General features: G+C 40.1%; 1 protein-coding gene and 1 pseudogene across 7 annotated transcripts in view; one reads left to right on the top strand and one right to left on the bottom strand.

Annotated features, from left to right (window-relative positions):
• Positions 1 to 22,475, top strand: part of SLC23A2 (solute carrier family 23 (nucleobase transporters), member 2) — a 163,329-nt gene that overhangs the window by 5,635 nt on the left and 135,219 nt on the right. Inside the window, exon 1 of one of the 7 annotated variants that reach the window (XM_021077280.1) lies at positions 10,650 to 11,101. The exons of the other annotated variants lie outside the window; for them this stretch is intronic. The gene's annotated coding sequence lies outside the window, so the exon portion shown is untranslated. Of the gene's footprint in view, positions 1 to 10,649; positions 11,102 to 22,475 lie in introns of those variants that run through there. 7 annotated transcript variants of the gene reach the window in all.
• On the bottom strand, positions 14,608 to 18,805 carry LOC110257433 (annotated as a pseudogene).

The following is a 22,475-nucleotide window of genomic DNA, read 5'->3' as shown; positions in this document are numbered from 1 at the left end:
ATGGTCTATTCCAGGAGATTGGATATAATTCCCTGTGCTATTCAGTAGGACCTCATCCCTGGCCTTGCTCAGTGGGTTAAGGATCTGGCGTTGCCGTGAGCTGTGGTGTAGGTCTCAGACGCAGTTCAGATTCTGTGTTGCTGTGGCTCTGGCGTAGGCTGGTGGCTATACCTCCGATTAGACCCCTAGCCTGGGAACCTCCATATGCCGCAGGAGCGGCCCTAGAAAAGGCAAAAAGATTAAAAAAAAAAAAAATAATAATAATAATATTGTTCTGTCTATAAACAAATCTTGTGATTCAGGCAGGTCTTTATTTAATAACTCTCATTAGTCTAGATTCTCCTTAACAAGTGGTCTGCAGATCACTTATTTATTGCTCTTTATTTTATTTTATTTTTATTTATTTTCTTTGCTTTTTAGGGCCGAATTCGTGGCATCTGGAGAATCCCAGGCTAGGGGTCCTATTGGAGCTATAGCTGCCGGCCTATGCCACAGCCACAGTAACATCAGAGCTGAACCTCGTCTGTGACCTACACCCACAGCTCACGGCAACACCAGAGCCTTAACCCAATGAGTGAGGCCAGGGATCGAACCCGCAACCTCATGGTTCCTAGTCAGATTCATTTCTGATGCGCCATAATGAGAACTCTTTGCCCTTTTATTTAAAAATATTTGCTATTTGGAATGATTTCCCTACTTCCTTCTTCCATATATACTATTTCTTTTTTTCTTTTTGTCTTTTTAGGGCCACACCCGCCGCTTATGGGGGTTCCCAGGCTACCAATCGGATTGGAGCTGTAGCTGCTGACCTATACCACAGTCACAGCAATGTCAGATCCAAGCCTCATCTGCGACCTACACCACAGCTCACAGCAATGCTGGATCCTTAGCCCACTGAGTGAGGCCAGAGATCGAACCCGTGTCCTCATGGATGCTAGTCAGATTCGTTTCCACTGAGCCACAAGGGGACCTCCTTTTTTTCTTTTAGCAATATATATATTTATTATTATATATATATATTTATTTATATATATAATTTATTTATTGAAGCACAGTTGATTTACAATGTTTTGTTAGTTTCAGATGTATAGCAAAGTGAATCAGTCTTTTTCAGATTCTTCTCTCTTATAGGTTGTTACAAAATATTGAGTATAGTTCCCTGTGCTATACATAGGTTCTTGGTGTTTTATTTATGATAGTGTGTATTTGTGAATTTCACATTCCTAAGTTGATCTCTGCTAACATCTGGTACTCATAAGTTTGTTTTCTATGAGTCTGTTTCTGTTTTGTATGTAAATTCATTTGTATCACTGTTTTTCTTTTTTTTTAAGATTCCACAAATGAGCAGTGTCATTTGTATGATTTTTTTTTTTAAAACTCCACAAATGAGCAATATCAAATGATATATGTCTTTCTCTGTTTTAAATCACAGATTCAATTTTAGTACTTGCATTTGGTCTGTGCATATTTTCTATTTTCTTCTGTTTCAGTCTTGGAAGATTGTACCTTTCTAAGAATTTGTCCATTTCTTCTAGGTTGTCCATTTTATTGGCATATAGTTGCTCGTAGTAGTCTCTTATGGTCCTTTGTATTTCTGTGGTGTTTGTTGTAACTTCTCCTTTTTCATTTCTAATTTTATTGATTTGGCCCTTTCCCCTTTTTCTTCTGATGAGTCTGGCTAAAGCTTTATCAATTTTGTTATCATTTCAAAGAATCAGATTTTACTTTCATTGATATTTTTATATTTTCTTAGTCTTTACTTCATTTATTTCTTTTTATTCTTTTATTTTTTTTCAGGGCTGCATCTGCGGCATATAGAAGTTCTCAGGCTGGCGGTCCAGTTGAAGCTGCAGCGTGGGATCTGAGCAGTGTCTGTGACCTACACCTCAGCTCATGGCAATGCTGGATCCTTAATCCACTGAGTGAGGCCAGGGATTGAACCTGAGTCCTCATGGGTACTAGTAGGGTTTGTTACTGCTGAGACACGACGGGAAATCCTCTACTTCATTTATTTCTGTTCTGATCTTTATGATTTCGTTCTTCTACTATGGGTTTGTTTGTTCTTTCTCTAGTTGCTTTAGGTGTAAGGTTGTTTATTTGAGATTTTTCTTGTTTCCTGAGGTAAGCTTGTATCACTATAAACTTCTCTCTTAGAATTACTTTTGCTGTGTCCCATAGGTTTTGGATCATCATGTTTTCATTTTCATTTGTCTCTAGGTGTTTTTTGATTTTCTGTTTGATTTTTTCACTGATCCATTGGTTGTTTAGAAGCATATTGGTTAACCTCCACGTGTTTGTGTTTTTTGCAGTTTTTTTCTTGTAGTTAATTTCTGTTCTCATAGTGTTGCTGTCAGAAATGATGCTTGATGTGAATCCAATTTTGTTAAATTTACTGAACATGTGATCTGTCTGGGAGAATGTTCATGTACACTTGAGAAGAATGTATATTCTGCTGCTTTCAGATGGAATGTTCTATAAATATCAATTAAGTCCATCTGCTCTATTGTATCATTTAAGGCCTGTGTTTCCTATTGATTTTCTGTCTGGATGATCTGTCTATTGCTGTAAGTGGGGTTAAAGTCCCTCCTATAATTGTGTTACTCTCTATCTCTCCTTTTATAGCTGTTAACATTTGCTTTACATGTTGAGGTGCACCTATGTTGGGTGCATATATACAATTGTTATAGCTTTTTCTTGGATTGAGTACTTGATTGTTATGTAATCCTTTGTCTCTTATAACAGTCTTTATTTTTTTAAAATTTTTTTTATTTTTTTGCTTTTTAGAGCTGCACTTGCAGCGTATGGAAGTTCTCAGGCTAGGGGTCAAATCAGAGCTATAGCTGCCGGCCTACACCACAGCCACAGCAATGTGGGATCTGAGCCACGTCTGAGACCTACACCATAGCTCACAGCAATGCCATATCCTTAACCCACTGAGTGAGGCCAGGGATCAAACCTGCATCCTCTTGGATCCTAGTCGTGTTCATTAACTGCTGAGCCATGAAGGGAATTCCCAGTTTTTATTGTATCATTGTTAAATTTTTGGCTGGCATGCAGAAGTTTCCACCTGGGATTGAACTGAGAGCCGCAGCAGTGACAACACCAAATCCTTAATCACTAGGCTATCAGGGAACCCTAAATGTTTATTTTAAAGTCTGTTTTGTCTGATATGAATATTGTTACTCCAGCTTTCTTTTGATTTCCATTTGCATAGAATACCTTTCCATCTCCTCACTTTCAGCCTGTATGTATCTCTAGATCTGAAGTGGGTCTTTTGTAGACATTATATATACAGTTCTTGCATTTGTATCCATTCTGTCTATACCTTTTGGTTGGAACATTTAATCCCTTTACATTTAAGGTAATTATCTATATGTATGTTCTTATTGTCATTTTGTTAATTATTTTGGATTTGTTTTTGTAGGTCCTTTTTCTTTCCTTTGTTCTCTTGTGATTTGATGACTGTCTTTGATTTTTGATTCCTTTTTCTTTTTTGTGTATATATCTATTACAGATTTTTGGTTTGTGGTTACCATGAAGTTTTGACACAGCAGTCTACACACACACCCCACCCCACACAACTCCCCCCACATGACTGTGTTAAGTTGCTGATCTTTTGATTTCAAATATGTTTCAAATATCTTGTGTTTGTATTCTCTCACAATTACTGATTTTGGTATCATATTTGCGTGTGGATGATTTCCTACTTTCACTCCGTGTTTGCCTATACTGGTAAGCTTTCCATTTTGTAATTTTCTTGTTTTTGTTCACTTTTTCTGCCTATAGTGGTCCCTTTAGCATGTAAAGCTGGTTTGATGGTGCTGAATTCTTTCGCCTTTTGCTTTTTTGTAAAGCTTTTAATTTCTCTGTCAAATCTGAATGAGAGCCTTGCTGGGTAGCCAATTATTGGTTGTAGATTTTTCCTTTTCATCACTTTAAATATCTTGCTCATTCTTCTGGCCCAAAGGATTTGCTGAAAAATCACCTGATAATATTATGGGAATTCCTTTGCATGTTATTTGTTGCTTTCCCCTTGTTTTAATATTTTCTCATTATCTTCAATTTTTGTTTGATTAACATGTATCTTGACGTCTTCCTCCTTGGTTTATCTTGTGTGGGACTCTGCACTTCTTGGACTTAGATGGTTTCCTTTCCCATGTTAATGAAGTTTTCAGCTATTATGTCTTCAGGTATTTTCTCAGGTCCTTCCTCTTCTCCTTCTGGGACCCCTATAATGTGTTTGTATGTTTGATATTGTCCCAGGAGACTCTTAGACTGTCTTTATTTCTATCGGTCTTTTTTCTTTATTCTGTACTGTGGCGGTGATTTCTACCTTTCCACCATTTTGTCTTCTAGCTTACTTATTTGTTCTTTTGCCTTATTTATTCTGCTGTTGTCTCCTTCTAGTGTATTTTTCATTTCAGTTATTGTATTCTTTAACTCTGGTTCTTCTTTACATTTTCTTTTTGTCTTTTTAGGGCATATGGAAGTTCCCAGGTTAGGGGTTGAATTGGAGCTGCAGCTGCCGGGCTTTGCTATAGCTGCAGCAACACTAGATCTGAGCAGCTACACTACAGCTCACGGCAAGGCCGGATCTTAACCCACTGAATGAGGCCAGGGATTGAATCTGCATCCTCATGGGTACTAGTCAGTTTTGTTACCACTGAGCCACACTGAAAAGTCCAGTATTTTCTGATTCTTTTCTGCTCTGTCCATCCATTCTTTTCTCAAGTTCTTGGATCATCTTTATGATGATTACTCTGAACTCTTTCTTAGGTAGATTGCCTGTCTCTGCTTCACTTAGTTGTTATTCTGGAGTTTTATCATCTTCTTTTGTCTGGAACTTACATCTCTGCTGTCTCATTTTGTCCAAATTTTTATTTGTATTTTTATGCATGTGGAATGTTGAGTTATATTTCTCCATCTTGGAGAAGTGGCCTTTTGTAAGGGATGTCCTGTGTGTCCCAGCAGTACACTCCCCCTCCTGTCACTCAGTTGTTGGAGGCCTTAGGGTAGGTTCTGTCCTGTGTCTGTGGACTCAGTTTTGCAGGCTGTGGGATTGTAGTTTTCTTGCTTCTGGTGTCTGCCTCCTGCTAAGTCAGGTTGGTCTAGTGGCTTGTGCAGGCTTCCTGGTGGTAGATAGGTAGTGTCTACCTATTGGTGGGTCCTGGCCCTCTGGTATAGTACTTTCTAATTTGCATAAAACAAGTATAAAGAAAGTATACTGCATGCAGTCTGTTTACCTTATAACTGACTGCCTATATTATTTATCTTAGTTAATGCTAGCCAAAATGTACTATCAAAGTAAAGTTATTTCTTCCTCTTATTTTTCTTGGTGGTCCTCCCCTAATTGCTGAGTTGGGGATCTAGGCTCCTTCTATCTTTTTTTTTTTTTTTGGTCTTTTTGCCATTCCTTGGGCCACTCCCACGGCATATGGAGGTTCCCAGGCTAGGGGTCAAACCAGAGCTATAACCACCAGCCTACACCAGAGCCACAGCAATGCGGGATCTGAGGCGCGTCTGCAACCTGCACTGAAGCTCACGACAACGCTGGATCCTTAACCCACTGAGCAAGGCCAGGGATCAAACCCAGAACCTCATGGTTCCTAGTCGGGTTTGTTAACCACTGAGCCATGACAGGAACTTCCAGGCGCCTTCCATCTTAAACACAACTGACTTCAAAGTCTGGCTTCTAGGAGTTCTCATCATGGCGCAGCAGAAACGAATCCGACTAGGAACCATGAGGTTGCGGGTTCACCCCTGGCCTTGCTCAGTGGGTTAAGGATCCGGTGTTGCTGTGAGCTGTAGTGTAGGTCACAGATGAGGCTCAGATCTGGTGTGGCTGTGGCTGTGGAGCAGGCTGGCACCTGTAGCTGTGATTCGACCCCTAGCCTGGGAGCCTCCATATGCCACATGTGTGGCCCTAAAAAGACAAAAATAAATAAATAAATAAAGAAGCACCCCTCCCACAAAAAAAAAAAAAAAATCTGGCCTCGAAATTTGCTAGATTTTGGTAAATTTTGTGCATGAAAGTTTTTTTTTTTTTAAATGGCCCTATCTTGGAAGTAGTATTATTTTCTCTCAAAATCTGTTTGCCCTGTCCTAGCTGCATGGGGGCTGGGAAACAGTCCTTTTGTGTCTTCATGAGGAAAATGAAATAGCTCTCTGTCTGGTATGCTATCTAACCAAACTCTTTTTATTTTTAAGTTGATTCTCTCGAGTTTCTTAGTTAGACAGTCATAATAGCTGTAAATGTCTTTTTTTTTCTTCTTAAATACTTATTACACTGTAGAGTACTTACAGGCGAGATTTAAATAATAGCAGTCTTTCTTATTTTAAATATTCATTGGAATGCATTATTGTGTATAGTCTTTTTGCTTTTTAGGGCCGCACCTGTGTTATATGAAAGTTCCCAGGCTGGGGGTTAAATTGGAGCTACAGCTGCCAGCCTGCGCCACAGCCACAGCAATGCTGGATCCGAGCCGTGTCTGCGACCTACACCACAGCTCACGGCAATGCTGGATCCTTAATCCACTCAGCGAGGCCAGGGATTGAACCCCCACCCTCATGGATCCTAGTTAGGTTTGTTAACCACTGAGCCACGAAGTGAACTCCAGTGTATAGTCTTTAATGATACTAAAGCGTCTATCCTATTTTCAGTGTCTTTTTCACTAGATTGCAATATCACATATAGGGTTTTTTTGTTTGTTTTTTTTGGCCACCCCACAGCATATAAAATTCCCTGGTCAGGGATTAGATCTGAGCTGCAGTTGCTACTTAGACTGCAGCTGTAGCAAAGCTCAATCCGCAACCCTCTGCATTGGGTTGGGGATCCAGTTTGCATCCTAATGCTGCAGAGATGCTGCTGATTCCATTGCACCACAGTAGGAACTCCTGTACATAGTATTTTTAACGAACAAAGTTTGTTACTTTGACATTGACCCTGGAATTCTGTACCATATGAAAAAATTCTTGATAGAATCTGTCCTTGATTTTGTACTAATTCTTCAAATTGCGTTTCCCTGTTGATTTAAGGATGACTTCAAGTTTCTTGCCAGAAGGAATTATACAAGTTCTATCTTTTCTTCAGGTTCATCTCAAGGGCTTCTAATCTAGTCATGCTATCGTATTGTGCAGTGTTGGCATCTTTTGTGTCAGGGATTCTCACTCGAAGTGTTTGAAAATGTTCTCTCCCTTAGAGAAATTTTGCGGATTCTTGTTTCTCTTCCTTTATTTTTTCATCCCTGTGAAGATAAACTGAATATTGATTTTTTTTCCCCCTTCCTGTTGAAGTTTTCCTTTTTGTACCTGCTTCTTGACACTCAGTATGAGTTGAGGCCCTGTATTTTTCCAGCAGGGATTCTGGATGTCATGGCAGCAGGAAGTTACTCTGAATCCTCTCAGAAGCCCCAGGATGTAAATGGTGTAGGGAGTCTTTTATTATTTCACTTAACCAATAAAAAGAGAGATGGAATCCAACTCACTTTTTCTAGGGTGATGCTCCAAAGTGGCTTCAGATTTCTTTCAATTTATTTTCACCTTTTATGTTATGTATTTACAGTTTTGATTCCTAAATAGGTGTCAGTCAACTCCTAAAATATGTTTTCCATACTTTTTTTTATGGCCTGTGGAAGTTTCCAGGTCAGGGGTTGAATCCCAGCCACTGCTATGACTGACACTACAGCTGCAGCAATGCCAGATCCTTTAATCCACAGTGCTGGGGATTGAACAGGTGCCTCCACAGTGACCCAAGCTGCTGCAGTCAGATTCATAGCCCACTGCTTCACAGTGGGTACTCCTTTCCAGACTTTGTTTTGACTGACTCACATTGATGTTTATGTGTCTGTGAGTTTCAAAAAAGTTTTACAGGAGTTCCCATCGTGGCTCAGCAGTAATGAACCTGACTAGTACCCATGAGGATGTGGGTTTGATCCCTCCCTGGCTTCACTCTGGGTTAAGGATCTGGCGTTGCTGTGAGCTGTGGTGTAGGTCGCAGATGCAGTTTGGATCCTGTGTTTCTGTGGCTGTGGCATAGGCTGGCAGCTACATCTCCAATTTGACCCCTAGCTTGGGAATTTCTGGTTCATGAAAAAAATCCTTTGTGACACCCCAAACAATTTTGTGATCTGGTCATGAAATACGTGGCCCTGAAGTAAGGCCTTTGAGTTTAGAAGTTTATTATTAGTATTATATTTCTTTTCAGGGCTGCACCCATGGCGTATGGAAGTTCTCAGGCTAGAGGTTAAAACGGAGATACAGCCTCTGGCCTACACCACAGCCACAGCAATGCAGGATCTGTGCTGTGTCTGCGACCTACACCACAGATCATGGCAACGAGGGATCATTAACCTACTGAGCAAGGCCAAGGATTGAACCTGCATCCTCACGGATCTTAGGTTCATTACCGCTGAGAACAATGGGAGCTCCTAAAAAGGTTATTTATTCATATAGTATGATAAAGGACCCACATGAAGTTCTATGGGAATGATAGGGGAGGTGCTTTTGACAGAATAACCTTAGAATAAAGCCTTATTGAGATATAATTCACGCAGCATAAAGTCTACCTTATATTTTAGTTTAGTTTAGTTTTATTTTTTATTTTATTTTTAGGGCCACACCTGGGAGTTCCCAGGCTAGGGGTTGAATCCATGCTGCAGGCACTAGTCTTTACTACAGCCATAGCAGTGCGGGATCCCAGAATCATCTGTGACCTATACCACAGCTTGTGGCCATGCTGGATCCTTCACCCACTGATTGAAGCCAGGGATCAAACCCACATCTTCATGAATACTAGTTGGGTTCTTAACCTGCTGAACCACAGTGGGAACTCCTAAAGTCTACCCTTTAAAAGGTATGCTTTAGTTGTTTTTAGTGTTGTGTAGCCATCACTGCTCTCTAATTTTAGGACATTTTTTTCACCCTCAAAAGAAGCCTTTTACCTACTAGCAGTCATTACTCATTCTTCCCTCCCTCCAGGCCTTGGCAGCTGCTAATCTGTACTCTATGGATTTGTCATATCTGGACATTTCATACAAATAGAATCATACAGTATGTGGTTTTCTGTGATTTTTTTTTTTTTAATTTTAATTTTTAAAAATTTTTTCTTCGGGTTATACCCATGGCATAAGTAAGTTTCCAGGCTAGGGATCAAACTGGAGGTGCAGCTGCTTGCCTCTGCCACAGCTATAGTGATGTGGAATCCTAGCCATGTCTGCTATCTACACTGCAGCTCACAGGCAACGCTGGATCCTTAACCCATGAGGGAGGCCAGACCTGCATCCTCATGGATACTGGTTGGGTTCGTTACTGCTGAGTCACAGTGGGAACTCTGTGATTTTTATTTAGCATAATGATTTTATGATTCATCCACATTGTTGTAAGTATTAGTGCCACATTTTATTTATCCACTGATCAGTTATTGGACTTTTACGTTCATAGTTCTTTGTTTTTTTTTGTTTTGTTTTTTGTTTTGATTTTTAGGGCCACACTGGTGACATGGAGGTTCCCAGACTAGGGGTTGAATTGAAGCTGTAGCCTCTGCCTTACACCACAGCCACAGCAATACCAGATCAGAGCCACGTCTGCAACCTACACCACAGCTCACAGCAACGCCAGATCCTTAACCTACTGAGCAAGGCCAGGAATCGAACCTGCATCCTCATGAATGCTAGTCAGATTTGTTTCTGCTGAGCCACTATAGGAACTCCCTGTCTGTAGATTTTAGCTATTATGAATAATGCTGCTGTGAACATATGTATACACATTTTTGTGTGATTATATTTTTAACTTTCTTGGGTAAATATCAAGGAGTAGAATTGCTGGATCATATGGTAATTCTACACTTAACAGTTTGAGGACCTGTCAGACTTTTCCAAAGTGGTTACATATCAGCAGTATACGACTGTTCTAATTTCTCCACATGTGTTATTTATCTGACTTTGAGTATAGCCATCCCAGTGGGTGTGAAGTGCTATCTCATTGTGATTTTTACTTGCATTTTCCTAGTGATGTAGAACATCATTTCATATGCTAATTGTATGTCTTTGGAGAAATGTTCATTTAAATCTTTTGCTTGTTTTTTTTTTTTTTTTTTTGTCTTTTTTGTTGTTGTTGTTATTGTGTTGTTGCTGCTATTTCTTGGGCCGCTCCCTCGGCATATGGAGGCTCCCAGGCTAGGGGTTGAATCGGAGCTGTAGCCACCGGCCTACGCCAGAGCCACAGCAATGCGGGATCCGAGCCATGTCTGCAACCTACACCACAGCTCACGGCAACGCCGGATCGTTAACCCACCGAGCAAGCGCAGGGACCAAACCCGCAACCTCATGGTTCCTAGTCGGATTTGTTAACCACTGCGCCACGACGGGAACTCCTGCTTGTTTTTTTAATTGGATTGTCTTTACTGTTGAGTTGTAAGATTTCTTTCTTTCTTTTTTTTTTTTTTTTTTTGTCTTTTTGCCTTTTGTAGGGCCCCTCCCGTGGCATACGGAGGTTCCCAGGCTAGGGATGTAATTGGAGCTGTAGCCGCTGGCCTACACCAGACCAGCAGCAACTTGGGATCTGAGCCACGTCTGCAACCTACACCACAGCTCACAGCAACACTGGATCTTCAACCCACTGAGCAAGGCCAGGGATCGAACCTGAAACCTCATGGTTCCTAGTTGGATTCGTTAACAACTGAGCCATGACGGGAACTCCAAGATTTCTTAATATACTTTACACACAAGTCCCTTATCTGATAAATAATTTGTAAATAACTTCCCATTTTATGGGTCGTCTTTTTACTTTCTTGCTGGTGCCTTTAGAAACTCCGAAGTTTTTAACTTTGATAAAGTCCCATTTATCTTTTGTGTTGGTTACCCTTTTGTTGCCATATCTAAGAAATCTTTGCCTATTCTAAGGTCACAGTTATTTACTCATGAGTTTTCCTGTGAGGGTTTTGTAGTTTATCTCATTTGAATCTTTGATTCTTTTTGTAAATGGTGTGAGGTAAGGTTCTAACTTCATTTCTTTACATGTAGATCTCCAGTTGTCCCAGCAGCAGTTTTTGAAAAGGTTATTCTTTCCTGGCACACTTGTCAAAAATCACCTGACAAATTTTAAGGTGTGTTTCTGAATTTGCAATTTTATTCTGCCTTACGTTTATGTACCAGTACTATACTATTTTAGTTACTACAGCTTTGTATTCAGTTTTGAAATTGGAAAGCATGATTCCTCCAATTTTGTTCTTTTTTAAGACTGTTTTAGCTTAGGTGCTTTGCATTTCCATCAGGATTTTGGGAACTATCAATTTTTGCCAAAAACAGAGGTGGCATTTTTTTTTTTTTTCCTTTTTTTAAAGGAAGTTGGTGTGTGGAAGTTCCCAGGCTAGGGGTTAAATCGGAACTGCAGCTGAGGCCTATGCCAACAGAAACACAGAGAACGGAGCCACACCTGTAACTTTATGCTGTAGCTTGCAGCAGTGTGGTATCCTTAACCCATAGAGCAAGGCTAGGGATTGAACCCGCATCCTCAGAGATACTAGACAGGTTTGTTGCTGCTGAGCCACAATGGGAATTCCGAGAATTATGTATTTTTACCCGAAAAATTTCATGAGACAATATTTGTCTGCACTAGGAGCAATGCATTCTGATATTTTCCTCTATTCTAGTCTGCTTCATTCCATTCTTTTATTTTTTAGTTAAAAAATTTGCTGGCCCCAGCCCACTGAATTGATTTCTCTACTCCAGTGAGTTATTATCTGATATTTGAAAAACATGCTTTGGCGTTCCCGTCGTGGCACAGTGGTTAACAAATCTGACTAGGAACCATGAGGTTGCGGGTTCGATCCCTGGCCTCGCTCAATGGGTTAAGGATCTGGCGTTGCTGTGAGCTGTGGTGTAGGTCGAAGACGTGGCTTGGATCCCGCGTTGCTGTGGCTCTGGTGTAGGCTGGTGGCTACAGCTCCGATTCGATCCCTAGCCTGGGAACCGCCATATGCTGAGGGAGTGGCCCTAGAAAAGGCAAAAGGACAAGAAAAAGAAAAAAAAAAGAAAAACCTGCTTCAAGTCAGGGTTCCTCAATCTTGACAGCAAATTGCAATCACCTGAGGAGCTTAAATTGCTGCCTGGTCTCCTTCCAGAGACTAGGGTGCAGTTTGATCAGAGTATAGCCTAAGCATAGGGGTTTTTAAAAAATCTCCTTGGTGAGGGGAATTCCCACGTGGCACAGCAGAAACGAATCCAACTAGGAATCATGAGGTTTCTGTTTGATCCCTGGCCTTGCTCAGTGGGTTAAGGATATGGAGTTGCTATGAGCTTTAGTGTAGGTCACAACTGTGGCTGGATCCTTCCTTGCTGTGGCTGTGGCGTAGGCTGGCAGCTGTAGCTCCGATTCGACCCCTGGCCTGGGAAGCTCCATATGCTGCGAATGTGGTCCTAAAAAGCAAAAAACAAACGAACAAACAAAAAACCCCCAAAGAACTCCCAGGTGATTCCAGTGTTTAGCCAGGATTAAGGAACATTGCTATAAATGAAATGAAATGCAGATATTTACCACTTTTGAAGACTTTTCATAGTGGACTAAACATACTGTGAGATCCTCATGTGTGAAGCATCCATCAAGCCACTTTGGTGAAGAATGTATTAGAGAGGTCTGTGTGCCTTGTCTTATTTTGATCACCAATGTCATTCTTCCAAGAAATTATTTTGCTTTTGACTTCCTCCTGGTTGTATGTAGTTGTCTGTGGTCTATACAGAGAGCAGGGTAGAGTGGAGTCCCTGGAAAGTGTTTTTACTGCTCAGGAATTTTTCTGTTTTGTCTTTTTGCTGTAGGAAATGGGGTGATTTGAGAAGAGTATGCAGGAAATTTGGAGCAATTTTAGGGATTATGATATGGAGAACATTGAAGCTGATGGTTAGAATTGCTCCTGTAGTGTATGAAGAACTCGGTCAGAATTCTGGAAGTAAGACTGGTGTCCTGTTTTAGAGATAGTAAGGAATAGGAGTTCCTGTTGTGGCTCAATGGTAACAAACCTAACTAGTATCCATGAGGATGCAGGTTCAATCCCTGGCCCAGATCAGTGGTTTAAGCATCTGGCATTGCTGTGGCTGTGAGTAAACTGGCAGTTGTAGCTCTTATTCGATCCCTATCCTGGGAACTTCCATATGCTGCAAGTGCAGCCCAAAAAGAAAAAAGAGAGAGGTTAAGGAATAATAGGGTTGTGGTAAAAACCCATACACAAAATAGCTTATTTTACTCATTGACTATCCTTTTTTTCTGGTTTAAGCTAAAATGTGTGTATGCACACACATACGTTATCTTATATGTGTTTTAATATGGAGATCATACAGAGATCTTTAAAATCTGTTTTATAAATTTGCAATGTGACTTAAGCCTATGACTAAATAAATAGTTCCTTAAGACATGTTTTTTAATAGCTCATTTGTGCTGAATGTATCATGTTTTATTTGACAAATCCTTGTATTGTTGGATGTTTAAGCTTATGAGTCATTTTTTTGCTGTGGTGAACATAAAACAATGGTGAACAGTTTTTATGAAAATCTTTTTGCATTTTTCTAATTTTTTTTTCCTCAAACTGTGTTTTTGGAAGGGAGGTCATTTATATTTTTAAGGCTCTGACACACCCATTACATATATGCCAAATATTTCTGCATCTGGGATAGGGAATTAATTAATATTATTTTTTATGGCTATACCTCAGCATATGGAAATTCCCGGGAGAGGGATTGAATCTGAGTCACAGCGGTGACAATGCTGGATCCTTTAACTCACTGTGCTGGTCTGGGGATCAAACCCTTGCCTCTTCAGCTACTTGAGCCGTGGCAGTCAGTTTCTTGTCACTACACCACAGTGGGAACTCTGGGAATTATTGTTATATTTAAACTTAAAAAGTTGTTTAAACCAATTTGGATGAATAGTAGAACCATGTTTGTTTTGCTTTTCTTTAGTAAGTAATGAGTTTGAACACTTTTTTTTTTTTTTGTCTTTTTGCTATTTCTTGGGCCGCTCCTGAGGCATATGGAGGTTTCCAGGCTAGGGGTCGAATTGGAGCTGTAGCCACCGGCCTACGCCAGAGCCACAGCAACACGGGATCCGAGCCGCCATCTGCAACCTACACCACAGCTCACAGCAACGCCGGATCGTCAACCCACTGAGCAAGTGCAGGGACCAAACCCGCAACCTCATGGTTCCTAGTCGGATTCGTTAACCACTGCGCCACGACGGGAACTTCTGAACACTTTTTAATGAGTTATTTTTTTTGCTAATTTGTGTATTTTTTGGCTTCCTCATTTCTTTTACCAGTTTTTCTAGTCTTGTGTTTGTGTTTTTCATTGTGATTGGTTGAATTTTAAACATCACAGATAAGATCTTTTATTTATCAGCATTAAAGTCTGAATTTTAGGAGTTCCCGTCATGGTTCAGTGGTTAACGAATCCGACTAGGAACCATGAGGTTGCAGGTTCCATTCCTGGCCTTGCTCAGTGGGTTACGGATCTGGCATTGCTGTGAGCTGTGGTGTAGGTCACAGACGTGGCTCTGATCTAGGATTGCTGTGGCTGTGGTGTAAGGCAGAGGCTACAGCTCCGATTGGACCCCTAGCCTGGGAATCTCCGTATGCCGCGGGAGCGGCCCTAGAAAAGGCAAAAAGACAAAAAAAAAAAAAAAAGTCTGAATTTTAAACACATTCTTGGACTGGGTGATCATATCCACCAGCTTGTTCGACTTTAACACCTGTCTCATCCCCAGTAGGTTTTCCAGAACTGCTATCTTCACTATGTATTTCCATGAGTTTTCCCAATTCAGACTTAGGCTTCTTCAGCATTTTTACTTTTCTAACAAAGCCTAGTCATGGAGCAGATAAATAGATTGGCAAGTCTTTTCAGTATCCTTTCCAGGGCTGTCTGGAATCAATTTATTGACCATCTCTTTCAAGTCATTTTCACCTCTCAGGTCACGATTTCCATTACCTTGTTCTGGATTTGGCAGACCTGCTGGTGCTGGGCATAAGAGGTCTTCTGAATCTGATTGCTGCATTTTTTGGTAAAGCCTGCACAGACGAGACGAAGCAAATAGCCGTCAGTAGTCTTGACATCAACATGAGCTTCAATCATGGTGTGCCATTACTTTTTTTTTTTTTTTTTGTCTTTTTGCTATTTCTTTGGGCCGCTCCCACGGCATATGGAGGTTCCCAGGCTAGGGGTCGAATCGGAGGTGTAGCCCCCAGCCTAAGCCAGAGCCACAGCAACGCAGGATCCAAGCTGCATCTGCGACCTACACCACAGCTCACGGCAACACTGGATCCTTAACCCACTGAGCAAGGGCAGGGTCCAAACCCGAAACCTCATGGTTCCTAGTCGGATTTGTTAACCACTGCGCCACGAGGGGAACTCCCCATTACTTTTTTAATTTATTTTTTTGGTTATTTCCCTCAACACACTTTTATTTTTTTTTCTACCACACAGCCTGGGGACCCAGTTACACATACATGTATACATAATTTTTTCTCCCATTGTCACACTGTGTTGTAAGTATCTAGACATAGTTCTTAGTGCAACACAGCAGGATCTCATTGTTAGTCCATTCCAAATGAAATAGTTTGCATCCATTAACCCCAAGGTCCCAATCCCTCTCACTCCCTCCCCCTCCCCCTGGGCAACCACAAGTCTATTCTCCAAGTCCATGATTTTCTTTTCTGTGGAAAGGTTCACTTGTGCTGTATATTAAATACCAGATATGAGTGCTATCATATGGTATTTGTCTTTCTCTTGCTGACTTCACTCAGTATGAGAGTCTCTAGTTTTATCCATGTTGCTGCAAATGGCATTATGTTGTTCTTTTTTATGGCTGAGTAGTATTCTATTGTGTATATATACCACATCTTCCTGATCCAGTCATCTATCAGTGGACATTTGGGTTATTTCCATGTCTTGGCTATTGTGAATAGCGCTGCATTAAACATGCAGGTGCATGTGTCTTTTTTTTTTTTTTTTTTTTTTGTCTTTTTGCCTTTTCTAGGGCCACTCCCATGGCATATGGAGATTCCCAGGCTAGGGGTCTAATCAGAGCTGTAGACACTGGCCTACGCCAGAGCCACAGCAACGAGGAATCCGAGCCGCGTCTGCAACCTACACCACAGCTCACAGCAATGCCAGATCCGTAACCCACTGAGCAAGGCCAGGAATGGAACCTGCAACCTCATGGTTCCTAGTTGATTCGTTAACCACTGTGCCACGACGGGAACTCCCATGTGTCTTTTTTAAGGAAAGTTTTGTCCAGATATGTGCCCAAGAGTGGAATGACTGGATCATATGGTAGTTCTATGTATAGATTTCTAAGTACCTCCATACTGTTCTCCATAGTGGTTGTACCAGCTTACATTCCCACCAACAGTGCAGGAGGGTTCCCTTTTCTCCACACTCCATCCAGCACTTGTTATTTGTGGACTTAGTAATGATGGCCATTCTGACTGGTGTGAGGTGATATCTCATGGTAGTTTTGATTTGCATTTCTCTAATAAGGGATGGTGAGCATTTTTTCATGTGCTTGTTGGCCATCTACATATCTTTCTTGGAGAAATGTCTAGTCAGGTCTTTTGCCCATTTTTCCATTGGGTTGTTGGCTTTTTTGCTGTTGAGTTGTATAAGTTGTTTGTATATCCTAGAGATTAAGCCCTTGTCAGTTGCATCCTTTGAAGTTATTTTCTCCCATTCTGTAAGTTTTCTTTTTGGTTTCTTTTGCTGTGCAAAAGCTTGTCAGTTTGATTAGGTCCCATTGGTTTATTTTTGCTCTTATTTCTGTTGCCTTGGGAGACTGACCTGAGAAAATATTTATGAAGTTGATGTCAGAGAATGTTTTGCTTATGTTCTCTTCCAGGAGTTTGATGGTGTCTTGTCTTCTATTTAAGTCTTTCAGGCCTTTGGAGTTTATTTTTGTGCATGGCGTGAGGGTGTGTTGTAGTTTCATTGATTTGCATGTAGCTGTCCAGGTTTCCCAGCAATTCTTGCTGAATAGACTGTCTTTTTCCCATTTGATGTTCTTGCCTCCTTTGTCAAACATTAGTTGACCCTAGGTGTCGGGGTTTATTTCTGGGTTCTCTATTCTGTTCCATTGGTCTGTCTGTCTGTTTTGGTACCAGTACCACACTGTCTTGATGACGGTGGCTTTGTAATATTGCCTGCAATCTGGGAGAGTTATGCCTCCTGCTTGGTTTTTGTTCCTCAGGATTGCTTTGGCAATTCTGGGTCGTTTGTGGTTCCTTCCGTATAACTTTTTGGATTCTTTGTTCTAGTTCTGTGAAAAATGTCATGGGGAATTTGATAGGGATGGCATTGAATCTGTAGATTGCTTTGGGTAGTATGGCCATTTTAAGGATATTAATTGTTCCAATCTAGGAGCGTGGAATATCTTTCCATTTCTTTACATCTTCTTTAATTTCCTTGGTTAATGTTTTATGCTTCTCGGCATGTAAGTCCTTTACCTCCTTGGTCAGGTGTATTCTATTCCCAGGTAATTGATTTTTGGGGGGTGCAATTTTAAAAGGTATTGTATTTTTGTATTCCTTTTCTAATATTTCATTGTTAGTATACAGAAAAGCGACTGATTTCTGCACGTTAATCTTACATCCTGCTACTTTGGGGAATTTGTTGATCAGTTCAAGTAGTTTTTGGGTTGAGTCCTTAGGGTTTTCTTTGTATAGTATCATGTTGTCTGCACACAGGGACAGTTTTATCTCTTCTCTTCCTATTTGGATGCCTTTTATTTCTTTTGTTTGTCTAATTGCTGTGTCTAGGACTTCCAAACTCTGTTGAATAGCAGTGGTGAGAGTGGGCATCCCTGTCTTGTTCCAGATTTGAGCGAGGAGGCTTTCAGCTTTTCTCCATTGAGTATTATATTTGCTGTGGGTTTGTCATAAATGGCTTTTATTATGTTCAGGAATGTTCCCTCTATACCCACTTTGGCGAGAGTTTTTTTTAATCATAAATGGATGTTGGACTTTGCCAAATGCGTTTTTCTGCATCTATTGAGGTGATCATATGGTATTTGACTTTTCTTTTGTTAATGTGGTGTATGATGTTGATTGATTCGCATATGTTGAACCATCCTTGTGAACCTGGGATGGGTCTGCCATTTTTTGACCATTGAGCACATTTTGTCACGGGTAAGATCCATGCCATGGAGTTTGGTCAGGCAGTTTTTGCCCTGCACATCTCAGCAATCAGCTTAAATTTTCTAAATGCAGCTTCATCATTCTGCAGATTAGCAAAGCTCACTTCAAACACATGACCCTTGAGGCCATTGGTTGTGATTTTGGTTCCTTGAGTTGTTGTGACTGTTTTTTTCCTAATATTTCTAATATTGAACATAGTTAGTGCTTTAATATCACACCAATTTTTCTTAGAAAATGGGTCACCCACTTTTTTCTTGGCTCTCTTTTTGCCACGTTTCGTAAGGTGCTTGTTCTTGCCCACCTCATTGTGATTTATAGCAGGTCTTTTTATATCCAGGATATTAGCACTTGTAAATGTTATAGATATTTTGCCCATTTTGTCCTTTAATTTTATGATATTGGTAACTACTATTTTTTTTTATTTGTAGATCATTTTTCTTGGGGTTTAGTTTTCAAAATAAAGATCTCATTTTTTTCAAAGGAAATGTTTTTCTCAAAGATGAATAATCTACCAGAACAATATTTTGTTTAAAATATTTTTAGATTTTAGGAGTTCCTGTCGTGGCTCAGTGGTTAACAAATCCGACTAGGAATCATGAGGTTGCGGGTTCGATCCCTGCCCTTGCTCAGTTGGTTAAGGATCCAGCATTGCCGTGAGCTGTGGTGTAGGTTTGCAGATGCAGCTCAGATCCCGAATTGCTGTGGCTCTGCATAGGCCGGTGGCTACAGCTCCAATTCGACCCCTAGCCTGGGAATCTCCATATGCCGCAGGAGCGGCCCAAGAAATGGCAAAAAGACAAAAAAATAAAATAAAATAAAAACAAAAAGTAAGATATTTTTAGATTTTAAATCTGCTTGTTTGGTAAAGAGTACTTCGGATAATCAGCTGAATTAAAAAGGAAAATTTGAACTTGATGATTTTCAACACCACGGTCTCAATAAATGGGAACTTTAAGTGATACAGTCTGGAAGTAGGGTGGACTTATTCTAAGCAGCCAAAAGGGGAAGCTAGATGTCATTTACAGACTTTCCACTCAAGTTTGTTTGTTTGTTTTGTCCAGGCCTGCAGCTGGTGGAAGTTCCCTAGGCCATTATTCAAACTCATACCACAGCAATTACCCAAGCCACAGCAGTGGCAATGCTGGATCCTTAACTGCTAGGCGGCCAGGGAACTCTATCCACTTAGGTTTTAAATATTAGGACTTTTGGTGTTTAGTTCTTGTCCCTTTAGGCATGTGTGATGTCCTTTTGTGTTAATGAAGCTCTTGTGCCTTTAATTCCTTACTTTTCCTCCAGCACTATTAAAAAAAGAAATTTGAGACTTTTGCATCATACTTTTCTTTTTTAATTGTTTTTTTACATCCGCACCTGCAGCATAATGAAAGTTCCCAGGGTAGGGGTTGAATTGGAGCTTCGGTACTGGCCTACACCACAGCCACAGCAAATGGGGATCCAAGCCACATCTGCAGCCTAACATGGCAATGCTAGATCCTTAAACCACTGAGTGAGACCAGGGATACCAGTCGGGTTCTTAACCTGATGAGCCACAATAGGACCTCCCTTGTGTTATACTTTGATAATAGCCTTATGTGACTCTAATTATATTTTTTTTTTTTCAAAAAACTGTTTTCCATTTGTATCCCAGCTTTCTAGAAACACTCACCCAAACTAGATTTTAGGGCTCATTAGTCATGTTAACTTCTCTAGGTTGTGGTTGGGAACTTAATGAGTGAAGCAAGGGCTTGGAGTGAGCATGGAGATCACATTCTGTGTGATCCTGGAATTGTTTTCCTCACTGTAGTTTCTAATGAGAAATGAGTCTGGTCTGGGTTCTGGTTTTCTCCCTACCTGCCCTTGGAGGATTGGACCAAGAGATTTCTAAACCGTTTGTGTTCATTCTCCATTCGCCTTTGTTGAGCACCATCTTTGGGCAGGGTGCTGGGTCAGACTCTGGGGCACAGATAGGCAAAAGCAGCCTGTCAGGGACTCTGGCGTGACTGTCTCCAGGTCTTAACTGGTTTTGAGTTCAAAATTTTGACCCCCAGAGTTTTAATCTGATCATTATCTAATTGTGATAATTCCTAGACATTTTGGAAAGGATTAGGAGGTTTTGGGTATATAAAACAGGCTTTTCAACTTGGTTGAGCTGGGCAATGCTCGTTCACAGTCTGCTAGGAAAAAGGGAACCATTTGTGTTAGCCAAGATTAAGTTGCTGTTACCAGTGATCATTGCCAGTGGATTGTGTTATTAACTTGGTCATTTTGGTAAATAGGCATTACTCAGGTAATTAGGTAGGTTGGCTAAACCCCTGTTTTTCCTGAATTAAGTGTTTATTATCCCATTTGTGAAATGGGATATTATCACTTATTTAGTGAAGGAAAGGCAACTTATTTTTCTTGAAAGACAGTTGCAACTTAAGTATGTGGACACATTTTTTTTTTAGTGACTTATTTTGCATAAATATTTATGAATTTTTAACTTATTTCTAACCACAAATAGAATACATGTTCACTAGTAATGTCTAAAACAAAACAAAACAAAAATAAATGACATCACCTTGTATCTGACACCCAGCAAGGATCACTTTAGTATTTAGGTAAGTGTCTAGACTGCTTGGCTTGCCAGTAAGTGTAGTTTTTTAATATAAAAAATGGAAATGCTCAGCCTTTTTTTTTTTTTTTTTTTTTTTTTTACTTAGTAACAGATCATGCCTGTTTTCTCATGTCATCAACTAGTGTACTACAGAATGGCTTTGTAGTATTTTAACTTAAAAGTATTTTACTGTCATGATTTAGATTTATTTTACAACTCAATATAATTATACTCATGTAGTTGTTTTCTAGAGCAATGATTTTATTGGATATGCATTTTTTAAGAGACAAATGTTAAATATATTGAAATGATTTTGATCAAACACATCTAGAAAATGATGGTGACTGTTTTTCTGATCTTGGGACTTGGCAGAGGAACTTCCCCCAGCCCTTTTTTTGGTTGCACGTGGCTTGTGGAAGTTCATGGGCCAGGGATCAAACCCACACCACAGCAGTGATTAATATCCTTAATTTTTAAGGAGTTCATACAGATGAATAAGAAAAAAACCCAAACCTACTGAAAAAAGGGCAAAAGGCATTTATATAGTTCATAAGAGAATTATAGACATACGAACTAAAGGAATCAGGATTGAAACCAAATTTCATTCTTTGCATGTCAAATTTGCAGAAGTTTAAAAAAAAAATCTAGGAATGGCAAGTGTGGTTAACATAGTTTTCTTCTCTTGTGCTTTCTTTGTTAGCATGCCAGTTTTTTCAGAATAAATTGGGAAGATTAACTATTTCCCATTTCTTACCAGAAAGGTTAGGCTATAACTGGCCTGTGAATTTGTCCTGGTCTGGCATATTTCTTGAGCATAATTCTTTGCTTTTGCATTTTTCCCTATTGTTATTTGTACAGGGTCTCAAAAAATAGTTTTTTTTCTAAAAAAATATTGCTCATTTCATCTAGAATTTCAGGTATACACGTGCCTGAAAGTTAAGTCCTTTAAAAAATGCAAACTAAATGTAAAAGCATGGCAAGTATATAGTATTCTGTGTTTGCCCTTGCTTTCAGAAGATATTCTTTGTCATATTAAGCAAGTACATTTTAATTTTAATTGAAGAGGTTTGTTTTTGTTTTTTTAAATCGGGACTGAGTGTTTTGTCAGTCTTTTTTGGCATGACTGAATTGATATAATGATTTGGCTGCTTAGTTTCTTGCCTGTGAATGGGATTGGCCCTGGGGTTGTATCTTTCCTGCTTCTGAAGTGTTAACATCCCCTTTTAAGGAAACAGTAAAGTGCAAAAATGACAGTTCTGTATTACAATTTCCCTGCATATTTTTTGGTGACTGTTTTTTTCTGTGGGAAATTGAAGTCTGGAAACCAGACTTTGTACTGTTGCACACCCCAATTAAGAGACAAGAGAAGCACTGTGAATAGTTTCTTGTGAGTGTGGAGTGGCCTTTATTGGTGGAAGGTCAGGTGATGTGTCATTGTGTTCCAAGTGATGTTTCCTCTGAAATGCTCTCAAGAGCCTGGGCTTTGATCTCAGCTGTATAGCCTGTGTGCAAAGGGCAGGTTTTTCTATTTCCTGAGTACAGTGGGACCGACGAAGGGGAGGGCTGTTCCAGTGGTGCTGTGACGGAAGTTCAAGGATGCTCACGTGATAACTGAGTCTTATTTTTGTTTTGTGGTTTCTCCTGCTTGATTCTTTTCTCAAAGCTTCCTTTCTTTAAAATATATTTGCATTTCCCCGATGTTAGAATCTCTGACCC

The sequence above is a fragment of the Sus scrofa genome, chromosome 17, assembly GCF_000003025.6.
Source record: "Sus scrofa isolate TJ Tabasco breed Duroc chromosome 17, Sscrofa11.1, whole genome shotgun sequence".
In the NCBI taxonomy this organism is placed as follows: Eukaryota; Metazoa; Chordata; class Mammalia; order Artiodactyla; family Suidae; genus Sus; species Sus scrofa.
This window is presented reverse-complemented; position numbering and strand designations above follow the sequence as displayed.